The sequence below is a fragment of the Nuphar pumila genome, chromosome 10 (assembly GCF_984573655.1).
Source record: "Nuphar pumila chromosome 10, dmNupPumi1.hap1.1, whole genome shotgun sequence".
Lineage (NCBI taxonomy): Eukaryota > Viridiplantae > Streptophyta > Magnoliopsida > Nymphaeales > Nymphaeaceae > Nuphar > Nuphar pumila.
Window position 1 is genome coordinate 74,686,722 of NC_143258.1, and position 17,389 is coordinate 74,704,110.

A 17,389-nucleotide genomic window follows, 5' to 3' on the forward strand; every position below is an offset into this window, starting at 1 on the left:
TGACCGTTTTAATGGATGAATTTTCAGAAATCATGGGGTTACCAGAACCAGCCGGTCAGCCAAGAGATCCATTAGAACATCAATTCCTGATCAATGTCAAGGGTTTGGACCCCCGAAATTCATTAGCTCGTATGACAGGCCGCCGATCCTGGCCCTTGATCCAGTTGGAAGGAAATGAATATGTCGATCTGCTCGAGTTGTATCGTCAGTACGGGATCTTCGTTGAAGTCAGTTCGCTATCCAGGACAGCTAAAGAAAGGATTCAGAATGCAATGGTTTTATGCACTGTAGGATTATCCCTCTTCCCAGATGGACAAAACTACATGGACATCAGAATAATCCAGCTTATGAGAAGATGGGGAAGTCGACAAACCAATCGCCTCTCCATAGCCATGGCAGCGCTCGCTTTCCTATATCGAGGTCTGACTCGATTCTCACTTGGAGAATCCATCTTAGTTGAAGGTTGCATCTACGCACTTCAATCCTGGTTCTTTCAGCATGTTCCAGCCCGAGCAAGCTCTTTCAGATATAATGGTCAAGAACTTCTCCCAGTGGCACAGTACCGGTCTATGATCAACAACATTCAAGAAGATGATGTAGTCTGGGACTATTTTGATCGGCAACTATCTCCTCCCAGATACACATATGCTTATGGCAAGAGGTTTAAGTTACTGGGACCATTCTTCTGCACTTACTACCAACCAGAGAGATGTGTTCGACAGTTCTCCCAGAGACAGCAGTACGTCGAAGCCCGATTGTTATCAGGAGTTATGGCAGAGTTTGATCTCACTTCCACACAATGGTCCGGGGCATATCATTCTGCCCGCTACGGCTGAGATTCCTTTGTCTCTCTTAAAATTTTTCCTGGTCCTAGAGTGTCTGTTGATTATCGTGAATGGTGGCAAATTGTTTGTCCTCCACCTCTTTGTCAAGATCAATAAAATCATGTTTTCTTATTTCAATAAAATTCTCTCTTTTCCTATTGTGGTTTGACGACCTCGCCTAGGTAACAAGGCATATTTTGTTGATTGTTTCTCGTATTGACAACACAATTGTCGTGATTCCCGCGATGACTCAGTCCCTAGTAATGGGATATCTTTTTCAAATTGTCTGCCATATTTCCAGCAAATATTTCTTCTAAAAGCCAATTCCTTCATAATCTAATCAGGTCTTTGCCCTGCAGAGAGCATCCGCAACATTTGATGGTTCGAACAAGGTTAGGAAAAAGAACCACATCACCTCAGCACTCCTCAGCCTCAGAAGGAGAAATGGATCATCCCGTGAATCAAGATCAACAACAAGAGGATGATGGCATAGACCCGCAAATGTATGCCATGTTCCGAAAGATGATGAATAAAATGATGAGCGAACAAGCTGGGACTAGTGCAGAAAAAAATCAATTCAGAGAAAAGTTCCACGGGCACAAGAATAAGAAGGTTCTCAAGAAGCAGATTCAGCCAGAAGAAATCTCAGATGAATCCGAATCAACTGAAGACACTGAGGAAGAATATGAGGTGCCTCCGGCATTTCAGAAACGTGGGTGAGAACAAAGGACGAGCCGCAAATCAAAGAATCAGGTTGCAGAAGAACCCCTGCAGTCACAATTCAGGGAAATGGCCCGAGTTGTTAAGGATCTCCAAGCCCGCGACAAGGGCAAAAAAGTCTCCACCAGTGAGGACTTCTATGACGGCCTTGAAGGGGATGACGATCTCGAAAACCTTCCCCGAAAATTCATCAAGTTCGATGGTTCTGGCGATCCGAAAGCCCATCTCGCCACTTTCTTTGCAGAGTGCTCAAGATTCAAGAGAGATAACAGAGCACTGTTCCTGTGTTTCCCTCGCAGCTTGGAAGGAGTTGCAGCTAAATGGTATGCTGAGCATATCAATCCCATCGAGCTCAAGGAGTTCGATAAAGTGGTGAATTTATTTATTGAACGCTTCTTGTTCAACACAGAAGCACTCCCGACATTAAGTCATCTCTGCAGTTTGAGGCAGAATGCGAATGAAAAAGCACGAGATTTCATTCACAGATGGAGGTCAGCCTGCAACAAAATGAGAGATCCCATATCTGAAAGGCACGCTTTGTCATTGATCCTCAACAACTTTTCTCAGCCATTAAGAGGATTAATATCTACTGCACCATCCAGGACCTTCATTGAATTAACTGAGTGAGCAGAATGGCTCGAGCTGAGCGTAGAGAATGGAGTCTATGAAGGCTTCACCTTTTCCAAGAGTAATCCCCAAGGTGAGCAGAAGAAGAAAGCTCACTTCACCTTCTCTGCCAACAACAACAACAAAAATCAGTACAAAGGGCAGAAGAAAGATTACTGCTATGGCATAAACAATTTCAATAATAAAGGAGATCAGAAAATGAAGTCTGCTCCTCAATACAGCAAGCCTTCCCAGCAAGACCAAGGGCCGAAACTGCATGAAAAAGTTAAACATGAAGGATGGAGTTATGACCGAAAATTCACTCCTCTCGACCAATCACTCGAAGATGTGCTCGAGTATATGCTGTCGAAAGAAATGGTCAAGTTGAATAGATTGGCCGATCCCCCTGTGCCTATGGGGAAATGAAAGGATCAATTTTGCAAGTTCCACAGAACAGTGGGACACAGCACTGAGAACTGTTTCGTTCTCAAGAATATTGTGCAGGATCTTATTGACAAGAATTTATTAGTAGAAGGAGAAGAAGAAGAAAAAATGGTCATTCTTAAGCAGCCTTTTCCTTCGCACACCACGGCGGTGGTGTCCGCACAACCATTCCTGCCTCACGAACACATCAAGCCGTGTTCTGCACAAGATCTCCAGTTTCAGCACCAGGTGTCAGTACTACGACAAGCAGCTCCTGATTCTAAGAAGATGGATCTAATCTCAGCATTAGGCAAGATGAAAATTTCTGAAGCACCTGTAAAGTCAGTCCCCAAGTCAAAGGGACTTCCTGATTTTCTCAATCAAATCATCAAGCCCAAGCCGGAGAATTCAAGTCAGAAGCCTCTGACCGCTCTATCCAATGTTTTCATTCTTGATTTGGCCAAGAGTTCCTGCAAGCATCAGCAAGTACTGGATGATCTGCTCAGAAAGATCAAAGTTAAGCCCAGTACCACTCCTGAAGACATGGCACAAATTGTGAATTCAGCCATGACTAATGCGCCGATTACTTTCTCGGATGAGGACCCTCCAAAGCCTCATTCCTTTCACAATAATGCTCTTTACATCGTTGTTCGAGTAAGGGGAATGACAGTACCCCATGTGCTAATAGATGGAGGCAGCAGCCTCAATATATGTCCTGAGATGACCGCAAAGGCGCTAGGCATTAAGGAAGAAGAATACATTCCAGATCCCATTACCATCTATGGGTTTGACAACCATGGTCAAACGGCAAAAGGGAAGATATTCCTGGAAGTGTTCATCAACTATTTTTTGCATTCAGTGCTTTTTCATGTGGTCAATGTGCCACCCACCTATAATCTGTTTCTCGAAAGGACGTGGATTCATAATGCAAATGCAGTGCCTTCCACATTGCATCAATGCGTAAAATGGTCCAAAGGTGGAATAATTACAACCGTGCTCGGAGAGGACCCGGAAGAAAGGCTCCCACAACCTATGATCCCTCGACCATCATTCACTGCAGATATTCCTAGCATCAGAGAGAATGAAGAGATCAGTCTCAGAGAAAGCCGGGAAATACTCCAGGCAACATCCGAATTATCCCTGCACACTGTAGCCATGACCCGATGGAAAGGTCCCAAGTTCTTCAAGATTGGAGGTCATGTCAGCTACGACACTGTCAAAGATCATCCATTGTTTCCACAATTCATGAAAGTAAGAAAGGGATTTGATTTACTTCTGAAGCATGGTTATCAACCCTTTAAAGGACTGGGCAAAAATGAAGATGGTCGTGTCGAGCCAATGATCCAAAAGCATCGTCCCCAGAGGGCAGGACTAGGGTTTTCCGATGGGAGCTCACCAAAGAAGACTGTTTTTGTTAAAGGGGCACATTGAGAATCGTTGTTGCATTTCCTTTCTATTCCTTTCAAAATAAATGTCTCAATGTCTTTTATCAAAGTCAAATCAATAAAATGTCAGGTTTCTTTGTCTATCTGGATGCCATCTGCATCTTTTGTCTCTACATTCTCATTTTATAACTCAATGTCATTTTATGCATAATTCTTGCTAAATGATTGTTTGTCGTATGATGGATGACTTTCCTAAATCCAATCTCTTATTCAAAATTTCAGAAATGTCTTCCCGAACAATCAAGAAACTCGTTATCAATCCCAAGGCTTTCCAGAAATTGGCAGCAATTCACCGAGTCAAAGCAAGCACAGGAGATAGCAAGGTTGCAGAACAGTTAGATGATTATGCAGAATTTGATCAGTCTCTTCAGGAATTACCAGAGTTCGCCTCAGTTCAGAAGCAAGATGAACCATCTGCTCTAGTACAAGATCCTACTGAAGATGTCAATATAGGCTCAGAGGAAGATCCCAAGATTCTCAAGATCGGTATCAGTCTAAGTCCGGAAGAGAAAGAAAGGCTTACAAATTTTCTCAAGCAACATGAAGAAGTGTTCGCATGGACACATGAAGATATGCCGGGCTTAGATCCCAAATTGGTCGAACACCGACTCGTTTTGAAGTCAGATGTAAAGTCAGTTAAGCAAAAGCTGAGAAAAATGGATCCTAGAATAGAACAACAAGTCAAAGAAGGACTTGAAGATCTGCTCAAAGCAGGATTTATCCGACCTATTGACTATCCAGATTGGTTAGCCAATATCGTTGTTGTCCCAAAGAAAAGTGGCAAAGTCAGGATTTGCAGAGACTTCCGAGACCTCAATAAGGCAACTCCGAAGGATGACTATCCACTGCCAAGCATTGATCTTCTGATTGATAGCACAGCACGACATGCCATGTTCTCCTTCATGGATGGATATTCCGGCTACAACCAGATTAAGTTGGCCGCCCGCGACCAATCAAAAACTTCCTTTACTACGCCTTGGGGCACTTTCTGCTATACAGTTATGCCTTTTGGACTCAAGAACGCTGGAGCAACATATCAACGGGCGATGGCCGTTATCTTTCACGATCAGATGCGCAAAATCATGGATGCATATGTTGATGATATCCTCGTGAAATCTAAAGAGGGAGAAGATCACCTTGAAGCGCTTGATCAAGTCTTTAAGAGACTCATTCTTTACAAGTTAAGGCTTAACCCGCAAAAATGTGTCTTTGGAGTCGAATCAGGCAAATTGTTGGGTTTTCTGGTCAGCAAAAAGGGAATTGAAGTTGACCCGACCAAAGCCAAGGCTATCATTGATATGCCACCCCCGAAAAATCTCAAAGAGTTGCGTAGCCTTCAGGGACGCATGCAATCAATCCGGCGATTTATTTCCAACTTGGCGATGAGATGTGAACCTTTCAACCACTTGCTCAGAAAAGGAGTGAAGTTCGAATGGGGACCAGAGTGTCAGCTATCGTTCGATAGAATCAAGAAGTATCTTCTCAATCCTCCAATCCTGAAGCCGCCAGAATTGGGAAAACCTCTTCTGTTATACATCTCAGTCAATCAAGTCGCATGTGGCAGATTCTTGGCACAATACAAAGAAGGCAGCCTGATAGAGCACGCCATCTATTATGTGAGTAAGACTTTCATAGATTATGAAAAGAGATACTCTCACATAGAGAAGACCTGCCTAGCTCTGGTATGGATGTGTCAGAAGCTAAGACACTACCTGCTAGCATCAGAAGTCAAAATCTTGTCTAAACTCAATCCTCTCAAATACATCTTGGAGCAACCTTTTCTCAGCAGACAAGTCGCCAAATGGCAAGTCTTATTGATGCAGTATGACTTAGAATATGTCTCGCAGCAATCAATCAAATGCCAAGCAATTGCAGATCAATTGGCAGATTTTCCTCTAGCAGAAGAGGTGAAAGCCGAAGTTGACTTCCCTGATGAGCAAATTTGCAATATCCAGCAATCTCCAGTCTGGAATTTATTTTTCGATGGTTCTAAGAATATGGCTGGAATAGGCATTGGGATCTTATTAATGACTCTAGAGAAAGAAATGATTCCATTTTCTCTCAAGTTAGATTTTCAATGTACCCACAATATGGCTGAATATGAAGCCCTGATTCAAGGTCTAAAAATTCTACTAGACTTCAATGTCAAGAGAGTGCACGCTTACGGTGATTCATTACTCGTTGTCAATCAAGTTCGAGCCGAATGACAAGTGAAAGATCAGAAGTTATTCCCCTATCAGAAAATTGTTTCAGCTCTTGTCAGCAAGTTTGAAGAATTTCAGTTATTCCACATCAAGAGAGATTTTAATCAAGTGGCCGATAGCCTAGCCAGTTTAGGCTCCATTATGGCATTCAAGAATGGAGAATCTTGTCGCTCTTTTTAAATTGGCAGACTTGACCAACCTGCTTTCCTTCCAACAGAACATATAAACCAGGCTGAGCAAAGGAAGAAACCTTGGTATTACAACATCAAAACTTTCATAGAAACCAGCGAATTTCCTCCAGAACTCTCAAAAAAAGAGCAGCGAGCAATCCAACGTATGTCCACTCGATATTTCATTTTGGCCAATGTCCTCTATCGTCGTGGATTCAGCTCAGAGTACTCCAGATGTTTAGATGAAGAAGAAGCCAAAGAAGTCGTGCGAGAAGCACACGAAGGCATTTGTGGTGGCCACGTCGGCTACCAAACCCTTGTCAAGCAAATCATAAGAGCAGGGTACTACTGGAAGACTATGCAACAAGACTGTTATCATTATGTGAAGAAGTGTGTGCAATGCCAGATACACACACCTTCTATTCATGCTCCGGCAACTTATTTACAGTCTGTTGTTTCTCTATGGCCGTTCTCCATGTGGGCCTTCGATGTCGTAGGTCCCATCACTCCTTCAGCTTCAAATGGCCATAAATATTTCCTTGCCGCAACAGAATATTTCACCAAGTGGGTAGAAGCTATCACTCTTCGTACAGTAAAAGGCCGACACGTGGTCTCTTTTATTCACAAAAGCATCCTTTGTCGTTTCGGCATCCTGCATGACATTGTATCAGATAATGGCAGTCATTTCAAGAATGAAAAGATGAAGACATTATGCTCAAAGTTCAAGATTTATCATCATTTCTCTGCCCCATATTATCCTCAAGGGAATGGTCAGGCAGAGGCCACCAACAAGATCTTAATTCGTATCTTGGAGCGAACTGTAGAAACAGGTCGTGACTGGCATGAGAAGATTCATGATGCACTATGGGCCTACCGGACCACCATTCGCACTCCGACGAATGCTACTCCATCAGAATTGGTCTATGGAACAGAAGTAGTATTGCCGCTACATGTTCAGAAGCTCGCTTTGAAATTCGCATCGCTTCTGCAATTACCTCTTGATCAATACCAGCAGCAGCGACTGGTACAGTTAGACTTACTCGACAAGAGAAGGTTAAAAGCAGCAGAGCATGCTCAATCCTATCGCCAGAGAGTAGCCAGGCAGTATGCGAAGTCTGTCATCGAAAGAAGATTCAAAGTCAATGATTTAGTACTTCGATCCACAGCTTATCTCAAGCATCGTCCAGGCGGCAAATGGTCACCAAATTGGGAAGGCCCATATGTTGTCAAAGAAGCATTACCCCGCAACTCATATCGGCTCATCAATGCCGATGGGGTAGAATTGCCAGATCCCATTAATGCTCGACACTTGAAAAAGTTCTACACTTGAAACATTTAGTCTCCTCTTGTAATCTTCCCGTTTCCTTCAAATAATGATCCAACTTTCTTTCCCAGTTACACTAGGGCATTTTAAAATTTTGTTCTGTATGCAGGCAGGATAAACAAATTTCTCATTTCACACACTGGTGCATTCATGTGCATCAATTCATATTCATTTGCATTCAACTGCATTAACAACAATCCAGTCAGTATTGGGATTTCAACAAACAGTCCCATCACAATTTCTAATGATTCAAAATTGGAAGGTAATCACCAATACTGAACTAAAACTCAGTGCTCGAATTGGTATTGTTTCAAAATCCAATGTTTAAACTGGTACATTTTCAAAATCCCAAACTTTTCGAAAAACCGAGTTCCAACTCGGGTTTTATTTCACATCATTTTCTTTTGTTGATCCGGGTTTCGATTCGAGATCTCTCTACTTTATTCGAGCTCTGACTCGAGCTCTTCATTTTCTTTTGTTGATCCGGGTTCCGACTCGAGATCTCCTTATCTTATCCAAGCTCTAATTCAAGCACTTCATTTTCTTTTGTTGATCCGGGTTTCGACTCGAGATCTCTTTATTTACTCGAGTCCTGACTCGAGCTCTTTATTTTCTTTTGTTGATCCGGGTTCCGACTCGTGATCTCTATATTTTATTCAAGCTTTGACTCGAATTCATCATTCTCCTTTCTTGATCCAAGTCATTTCGATCCTCACGGTCTGTCAATTGCTCAAATTTGATATTTTGCCCACTAATTTCCAATTTCAATCTTTGGATCATGCAATTCTCCAATTCCGACCCTTGGGGTCACCCAATTTCCAATTTGAATTCTCAATTCTCAATTTTGATCTCCAGGTCATTTAATTTCTAATTTTCGACCTTCGGGTCACTCAATTCTCAATTCCTACCTTCGGGTCACACAATTTTGACCTTTTGGTCTATCAATTCCCAATTTCGACCGTTAGGTCATTCAATTATCCAATTTCGACTTCCGGGTATTCCAATTTCCAAACAAGCAATTTTCCAATTTCCAATTTCGACCTTTGCGTCAATCAATTTCAATATCCAATTTCAATCATTTTCTCTTGCGAGAGACCCGTTTAGGGAGAGTTCGAGGGAGCTCGTTCTTTTCACATGCTATCCTATTTGTTCACTTAGCCCCTTTTCAGGGAGAGTTTGAAGGGACTCGCATCTTAGTGAACTGTTTGCAAAACAATTTCCCATTTCACCCAAGGAACCCTTTTAAAGGGAGAGGCTCGACGGAGACTCGCTTTTCTTGTAACCTCCCAATTTCATACTAGGCCATTTCCATCATGAATGACCCTCTTTGCAGGGAGAGTGTGATGGACTCGTTCCTTTCATGACCCAATTTTCAGACCTCACTATTATCGGCCCCCTTTCCATAAGAGAAGCCTAATATTAGAAAGCTTTGACGGAAGCTTAATTTCTCTTCGAAAGTCCATTTTGCAAACACCTTCTTTTCAGGGAAGAGAGGATTATTTCCCATTTCCCATTTAGGTAAGGGTCAATCCTGAGTCTCTCTTTTTGGGGAAAAAGAGAGGAGAATTTTCGTCACGGATGTATTGAGCCAGATTTCAAATACTCACTTTCACTAGGGATTTCAAGAAAATTTTGTTAATCTGTCAATCAATTAATTGTTGATTTCAGAATCTTTATTGCACAAATCTTTATTTCAGTTTACCATCAGCATTACTTCCAAAAGAGTGAAGCTTTTGCGAAAAGAGATTCAAAATTCAAATTCTTTCCATTGGCCAACCAAAAGGATGAAGGATAAATCCTCGATATGGCCAGAAAAGAAGATTCAATGTTATCGCAAAGCCATAAATGATTGATATTGATCGCAGTCAATGACACATCTTTAAAGACTATTCTTGAGAAAATGAAGCAGTGGAAATATCCTGAGTGTTAAAAAAGAGAGCATTCACCCAAGCCCTGTCTCCTCAAGCTGCAATTAAATATCCGCAAAAGGGATCTCTCACCTGTCGTTAAGATGAAGGCGAATTAGGCGAGTAGACCCCCGGGGCCAAAGAAGATTCGAAACATCTCCAAGATGACGGAGTTTGTGACGGATCCTTCCAGGAAAAGTCCAAAAGCACTGTCGAGATGAAGGCAGATGCGATGAACCTCCCGACAATCCTTAAAAGATATTTAATTTCAGCTATCATCCAAAGATCTCCCAGCCAATGAGCCAATATCATCAACATGACCCCTGAGGCAAAGAAGGATCGAAACATCTCCAAGTTGAAGGAGTTTGTGACGTACCCTTTCAAAAGAGAGAAAGAGAGGAAAAGAAAAGAGAGAAAAGTCAGAACATCTCCAAAATGAAGGAGAATGCAGCCAAAACACAAGAGAGCCAAAAGAGTGCAGAAAGATTATCATGAGAGAAGCCCTCAGGATACCAAACTGCCAGATCTATCAAGAATCCTCTTTAAATTTGTGAAATTCTATTATCAATACTCTTTCATCAACTGCTTTCACAATATCAAATTCTCTTTCTTGCTCATATCAAGGAAATTGATAATTTCCTTGAAGAAGGTCAATTGCAAGCAATTTGGATTTCAAGTCTCGATTCTATGAAGTGAACCTTATTTGGAGGTAATACTTTGGGTAGAAAAGAAAGAATATCTTTGCAATAATGTGCAACATCTTCAAAAACTTTGAATCAACAACAGAATTCTCAATATTTTGACAATGTTTTCTAGCTATCCTGACGTGAAATGAGAGCTCGATATCCGTCCTTGATACATCCTGACACCAATTTTAAATCCCTCTTAAGGACTTGATTCCTTCCCTTCTTTGAGAGCGTGAACTCTCAGAGTCGCACACTTCCCTGTGTCCCCACTGTCCCACCATAGAAAGTTTCATTTCGGTTTGAGGTCGAACCAACAATCATTTTCTCGCAAAAGGCAATTTCAAAAGCTGATTTTAGTCTCAGCAATGAGACGTCCAAGATCAACCCCTTTTCAAGCTTTAGGGACCCCATTTTCCTTCCTTTTGCAAAATCCCTGTCGGATTTATTGTGCAAAATCCGAAGGTTCCATCATAGTCTCTTCCTTCGAGGATTCCACCCATTTTACGCCCGATCAAGATAAGGGTACAAACCTGAGCCTCATTCAAAGAGGTATTCCATTTTCCGCCCGATCAGGATAAGGGTATAAACCTGAGCCTCCTTCAATGAGGTATTCCATTTTCTGCCCCAATCAGGATAAGGGTACAAACCTGAGCCTCATTTGGTGAGGTATTCCATTTCCCGCCCGATTAGGATAAGGGCATAAACCTAAGCCTCATTTGGTAAGGTATTCCATTTTCCGTCCCATCCAGGTTAAGGGCATAAAATCTGAACTTCGCTCTCACATTCCTCTTCATTTCTCCATTTCATATCTACCATCTTCTTCGGGCTAACTTTTTCATACCCAGTCAGATCCTCCTAACTGGGGCATTTTTTTTATATATAGCCCAAATTTGGTGTGTTTTCTTTGCCACTAAGCTCGACCATAAGTCGGCTTAGTAGAAAAGAGGGGCATCTGTAAACACCCCCAATTTTCACTCATCTTCTTGACATCGCCCTCAATCGGCACATTTCAGTTCTCCGAAAGCAAGGAAGGGCAAAATGGTCATTTTCTGAGATTAAACCTTGCAGAAAGTCCAAAATTTCACTCTTGAGACTCAAAATTTCTATATTTAGGTTCAGAGACATCTTCAAATTGCATCTCCCATTTATTATTATCATTATTTTTTTTTTATGATATCACTATTCATTTTTTTTAGAAACAGTTTTTAAAAAAAATGCTTAGTTATCTAAGACTTAGGTCAACAAACCCAAAATGATTTTAAAAACCTAAGATTTTGTCCAGCCTCTAAAACGGCGAGTTTTTAAAATTCAGTTACAAAAACTTTGAAAAGTTTTCAAAAAAAAAAAATTTGTAACGGAAGGGAGGGCTGCGTTTTTTTTTTTTTGAAAAGAGGGGAAAGTTTTTAAAAAGGGGGGTAGGGCATTCACGAGGGGGAGGATTTGAATTGGAGATTTTCGATTTTTGCAGGAGGCTCTCAAGGTGGAAAGGAGGCCATTTTCACCTTCTTCAGCCCAGCCGCAGGGGGGCATCTCCAGGATCTGCGTTTCAACCATCTTCAGCCCTAGCCGGAGGTCTTCCACCATCAACATCTGATCCTTCTTCAGCTCCAGCCACAGGAGAGCCACCTCCAACGTCTGCAGTTCACCTTCTTCAGCCCCAGCAACGAAGGACCTTCCGCTTCATCCATTTCAGCCCATCCGACGATCCAATACATTCCCCCGTTCACTCAGTCCCTTCAACCCAGCGTGTTCACATTCAACCCAGCCCGCTGCCATCTTCTCTCAACGAAACATTCAGGGAGTTCAATCTATTCGGGAGCAAGAACAAACAAATAAACAAACAGAGGAAGGACCTTTCCTGCATAATCTGTATTCGCCCAAGGTGAGGGTCATTATCTCTTTGTTTCCCTTCAGATCAGTCTCTTATTTTATTTCCTTGTTGTTCTGAGTATTCGATTCCTTGAAATTTCGGTTTTCTTTATAGATGTCATTGTTTTCCCAGTGTCATCAACGCAATATATGCATTATCAATCTGCAGATAGCCCTATTAATAAGCATTATGCGATAAAATTTCAACTCCTTTGCTGGCTACATCCTCTTCATCGTTTTTTTTTTTTTTTTTCTGTTTGATTCATCATGATTTTACTGTGTTTTCCATTCATTATATGACATTTTGTTCTGCAAAATTTTATTTCTTGTGTTATCATATTGAGGGCAGTTTTCAAGTTCTAATTGTTACACAATTTCCTGTTATTACATCATTCCTTGTTTTCTGTCCTTAGCTATTTCACATTCTAGTTTTGAAAGTAATTTCCTGTTTTCCAGTCTTTCATTTCCAGATTTGCATTTCTTGATTGTTTCAAGTCATTTCCTGTTGTTGTAATACTGAATTCTCTGGTTGTTGTTAATCTGAATTTCTTGTCTTTATTTCCAAATTTCCTGTTTGTTTCCATTTTGATTTTCTGATAGCTCCACTATCTTAATTTTTGTTTTACATTGCAATCATTTTCCAGATTAACATTGATTTTCCTGTAATTCTGATTTTGTCAATTCTTTGCTTTTTATTTTTTTTTTCTATGTTCATTTACCTTCGTAGTATCATGTATGGAATTTCCTCAGTTTTGAAATGTTTGATTTCCCGTCAATTGTCATTTTCTAATTACATGTTTACTTTCTGTCATGCAATTGATTTCTTTGTTTAAGGTTCATTTGGTTGGTCTGTATTTAATTTTCTGCATACCGCTTTTGGATTCATCCGCCTCTGAAATTTTATTGTTACGTGTCCTTTCTATCGTTGGTATTTTCATATATATATATATATATATATATATATATATATATATATATATATATATATATATATATATTTTAGTTGTTCATTCTACACCCCTTTCACCATATCCTTGAAACAGCTCATTATCCCACAGTGCATTTCCTGCACCTTACGTAGGTGTAGTATTTACTATCTTCTGCAAGTATGCAGTCTTGAAAATTGACTATGTTCATGAACGGATATATCCATATCCGTTCATGATCTTTATGCCAACTTTTGCACGCTTCTTTATTGATATATAGGGAAGCTCTATACCCATTTTTACTGAAAACTGCATTATAATTTGAGAAGTATGGTTGTGTGAAATCACCTACAGAAACTGTCTATACCTGTATTTTCTGATTTTACCCATTATATGGAATTTTCATTTATATGTATATTCTCTTATTATAAGTATATATATTGATATGTATGTATATCTACCCATATGTATACGTATATATGTATATATATATATATGTATATATGTATATATATATACTTATATATATATATATATATATATATATATATACCTTCATGTGCATTGGATATCACATATATTTTTCCTTTTCTTTTACTTTTTTGCAAATATATCTTCATTACCATATATCATTTAGTATAAATTCAAATACTTCTATATCTACATATATATCTTTGTTGTATATAGTATATATGTCCATTTCCTTGGTTATTTTGTACTCTCATTTTGCAGGAAAATCTAGAAGATGCAGATTCCTTGGCTCTATTTCAATTTTCTATTACTTTATGTTATGCAATGTAACAATCCAATGTAAACCTTGGAATAAGATTTACTTTTACTGCTTAGATTTGGCCGCATCTCATATAGTTTGATTTCAGTAATATCCTGATTCTATGATGCATATATCTCAAATTTTCAAAATTCACCGTGGATGAACACGAATGGCACATGCACCAACTCTTAGAGAGTTGATGAACTCGGTGGAGTCCATATTTACGGCCCTAGTCGGAATATGGACGAGACCCAGATCCATCATCTCTCTACCAGTCACATTGAGCCTACACTCTTAGGCTATCTTGAAAATGCACCTCATATTTCCAATGTTTTCAAAATATTGTGAATTAACTCAAATAAACCCTGAATATATTCATGGTCACAGTCAGAATATATGAAGGATTTACTTTGGCTTAATCCACATTTTTCCAATAAAATTTTCAGAAATCTTTTCAAAAGTGCATTCATTCATTCACATCAACTGCATCATTTGTTTTTCTCTCGATTTTCTCAAAAGATTTTCACTTCATGGAATCGATTTCTCAAGAAACTATGATGATATTCGGAGTTGGATTTTCCAAATCAAAGTTTTCCTATGATTTTCCTTGGAAATGTTATTTTCTTAAGATTCTTTTCAAAAGGAGTTTCTCATCTTTCTTAAGAATAAAAAGCTGATTTGCAGACATTTCAAAGACAAGATTCTCAGGAATTCAATTTCTTAAGTTCTAAATTTCCTTCTCCAATGAATTTTTCCTATAAATTTCTTATCCTTTTCTTAAGAAAATTCTCAAAGTCTGCATTTTCTCAACAAGTGCTTTCCTTTTCAAATGTTCATCTTTTCTCAAGAATTCCTTCAGTTTTCCTGAGATTCTCATTTCTTCATGGTTTTCTAAGTCTTTCTAAACTTTCTCAAAATTTTCCTGAGATTCTCATTTCTTCATGGTTTTACAAATCTTTCTAAACTTTCTCAAAATTTTCCTGAGATTTCCATTTCTTCATGATTTTTCAAAGCTTATAAACTTTCTCAAGATTTTCTCGAGATTCTCACTTCTTCAATATTTTCCAACTCTTTATAAACTTTCTCGAGATTTCAAACCTTCTTCGTCTGAGTTTTTTTGAGAGATTGATTTCCATATTTTCCTGAAAAATGCTTTTCAACTCCAAATGTTTTCTAAGCATACATCATAGTTTTCCAACCCATATTTTACCAAATCTCATAGCACATGCCTGAATTTTCTGTGCATTTAGGATAGAACACGATTTCAATGATTTTACTAAGTTAAGTACAATTTTGATCCTTGGTTCGATTACCCCTGTTAAAGGCGGCAGGAACGGTCGAACCTCGTACCGACAGGTCGAGCCCCATCCCATGGATTTTCCCGCAATTTTTAAAACGGAGGCGAGTATTTCAAAACAATTTCCAACATCTGGTCAAGTTTGAATCGCGAAAGCATTTCCCTCTCTCTTCCGCAAGGAAGAAAAGACGGGAAAAATTTTGCGACGATAACAGGTGTTCACCTGCTCACCTCGTAACTATTGTCGGATATATATATTCAAATACGCAGTATATGCGTTCTTAAAAATGATATTCTTGGTTGAGCCCTTTAGAACACTTCGGTGTTCACTCGCTCGCCTCGTAACTATCGTTGGATGCAGATCTAGGTGTATATCTGTTGATTCTGCCGACGTGTCTTATATCGTATAGGTTATGTAATTTACCTTTGTCGTCGCGTTGTATGATACCAAGGCTCATGCTTTCTGCAATTTCTGATTATGCATTTACTTACGCCGTCGTGTTGAAAGATACCAAGGCTCCTGCTTTTTGCAAATATATATGTAGAATATTTCATTCAGTTACATATCCTGAACAATAGTATATGCATTTCTTTACGCCACCGCTGTATAAAGCACAGGCTTCTGCTTATACTACATATATGGCGCATAAAATGAGCATTCAAATGGAGATCAACTCCAAATCGCCAATGCGATTCCCTTACCGCTCCTCGTTCAAGATTCTGCTTAACGAATGAAGCCTCTATTGGAAAGGCTTCGCTTTTTGGCAAAATGCTCTTTACGTAAAGACTAAGTCAATTACGTATGGCCTGACTATGGCCCAGGGTTCCTGCAACCTTGATGGATGCAAGGTACACACAACGGTGCACATCCATTTCTCGAGTTAAGCGTAGCGATTTCCCGCCAAAGAGTGGAGATGTCGCTGAAATGGATAAAAGAAACGCATGCTTTCTCTGTTAAAGAGAGGAAGTGCTGCTGAAATTTCTGAAGAAGCTAAGAATAGCTCAGAAAGAACGTAGCAGGATACTCTGTCATACAGTAGAGTGCAACCCAGTTCATGGAATGCCTTCTACAACGTAGAAGGGTTCGTCGCACTGCTGCTGATAGAGCAGGGGAGGTGCTGACGAAATGGTTGGCAGAAGAGCTGCCAAAACCAGTTGAACGACATGATGATGTCCGTTGATGGAACGATGCCAGAATGACTCGTATCTCTGTGCCTGCGAGGGCACCTTGCTCGTAAGCACCGCTGAGCCAGAGTATAGGTTATGCCTTTATCAGGTTTGGACTCATGGCGTAAAAATACGCCGAGCAACCGATCTATTTAGATCGAGTCATATGCATGCTCATTGAGAACGGTTACGCAACCAGACTCGTAAGGGACAAAGAGCCAGAGTGTGTTGTTTCCACCCAAAAGAGGTGTGATGCTCGTGGTGACCGTAGTGCCAAGAGCGGTGTTCTGCATGCATATGAATAAGACTTAAGGTCGCATATACCCCGCGGTTGAAAATCGTGTTAGGGGTACTCCCTCAATTAGTGACTATGTTGGGGAGGACTGAATGGGGTCGGGTACATACTCCCGTAGTGCTGAGGCACAGGCTGCCTAAATGGCATGCAAATATTTGTCCAAGTAATTGTAAGACTGGCAGACCCCTTCAGGAATTATGCTCACTGTGGAATGACAGTGATGGTACAGCCTTGAGTGACACGTATTTTACTTTAGACCTGATAGAGTCTATGATGGCCTCAGTCACTCATGGGTTTTCGGGTCGTGGTTATCCTTAAGATCTAAGGATTGAACCCAACTACTGCAAGTAGAGGATGCATCCGAATATGGGCCTAGTAGGGTTCTCCCAGTTGAAACACACTGTCCTACTATGGATAGGGTCAACAGGCCTCTGGGGTATCTAAAATACATAGAATAATCAACCCCCAAAACGTCGAGTTGATGCCCGGACAATTGCTTCGCCCGCGTACCAAGGGTGGAAGAGGTTAAATATCGAAATAATGCATTAGCTCTAGGTTCAACGATGCTTGAATGTATGAGTGAATGGACGTTGTTGAGTAAGTCCTGCATAACCTTTGTAAAGGTGTCATGAACGGTATACGACTGCACCGACTGGGCAAAGACCCGTGTTGTATCCTCACGGCTAAGCGAAGCTCGAGAAGTTGTCCTTAGATGCGTGGGATATGGATGTGCCAAGTATAAAGACTTAAGCTA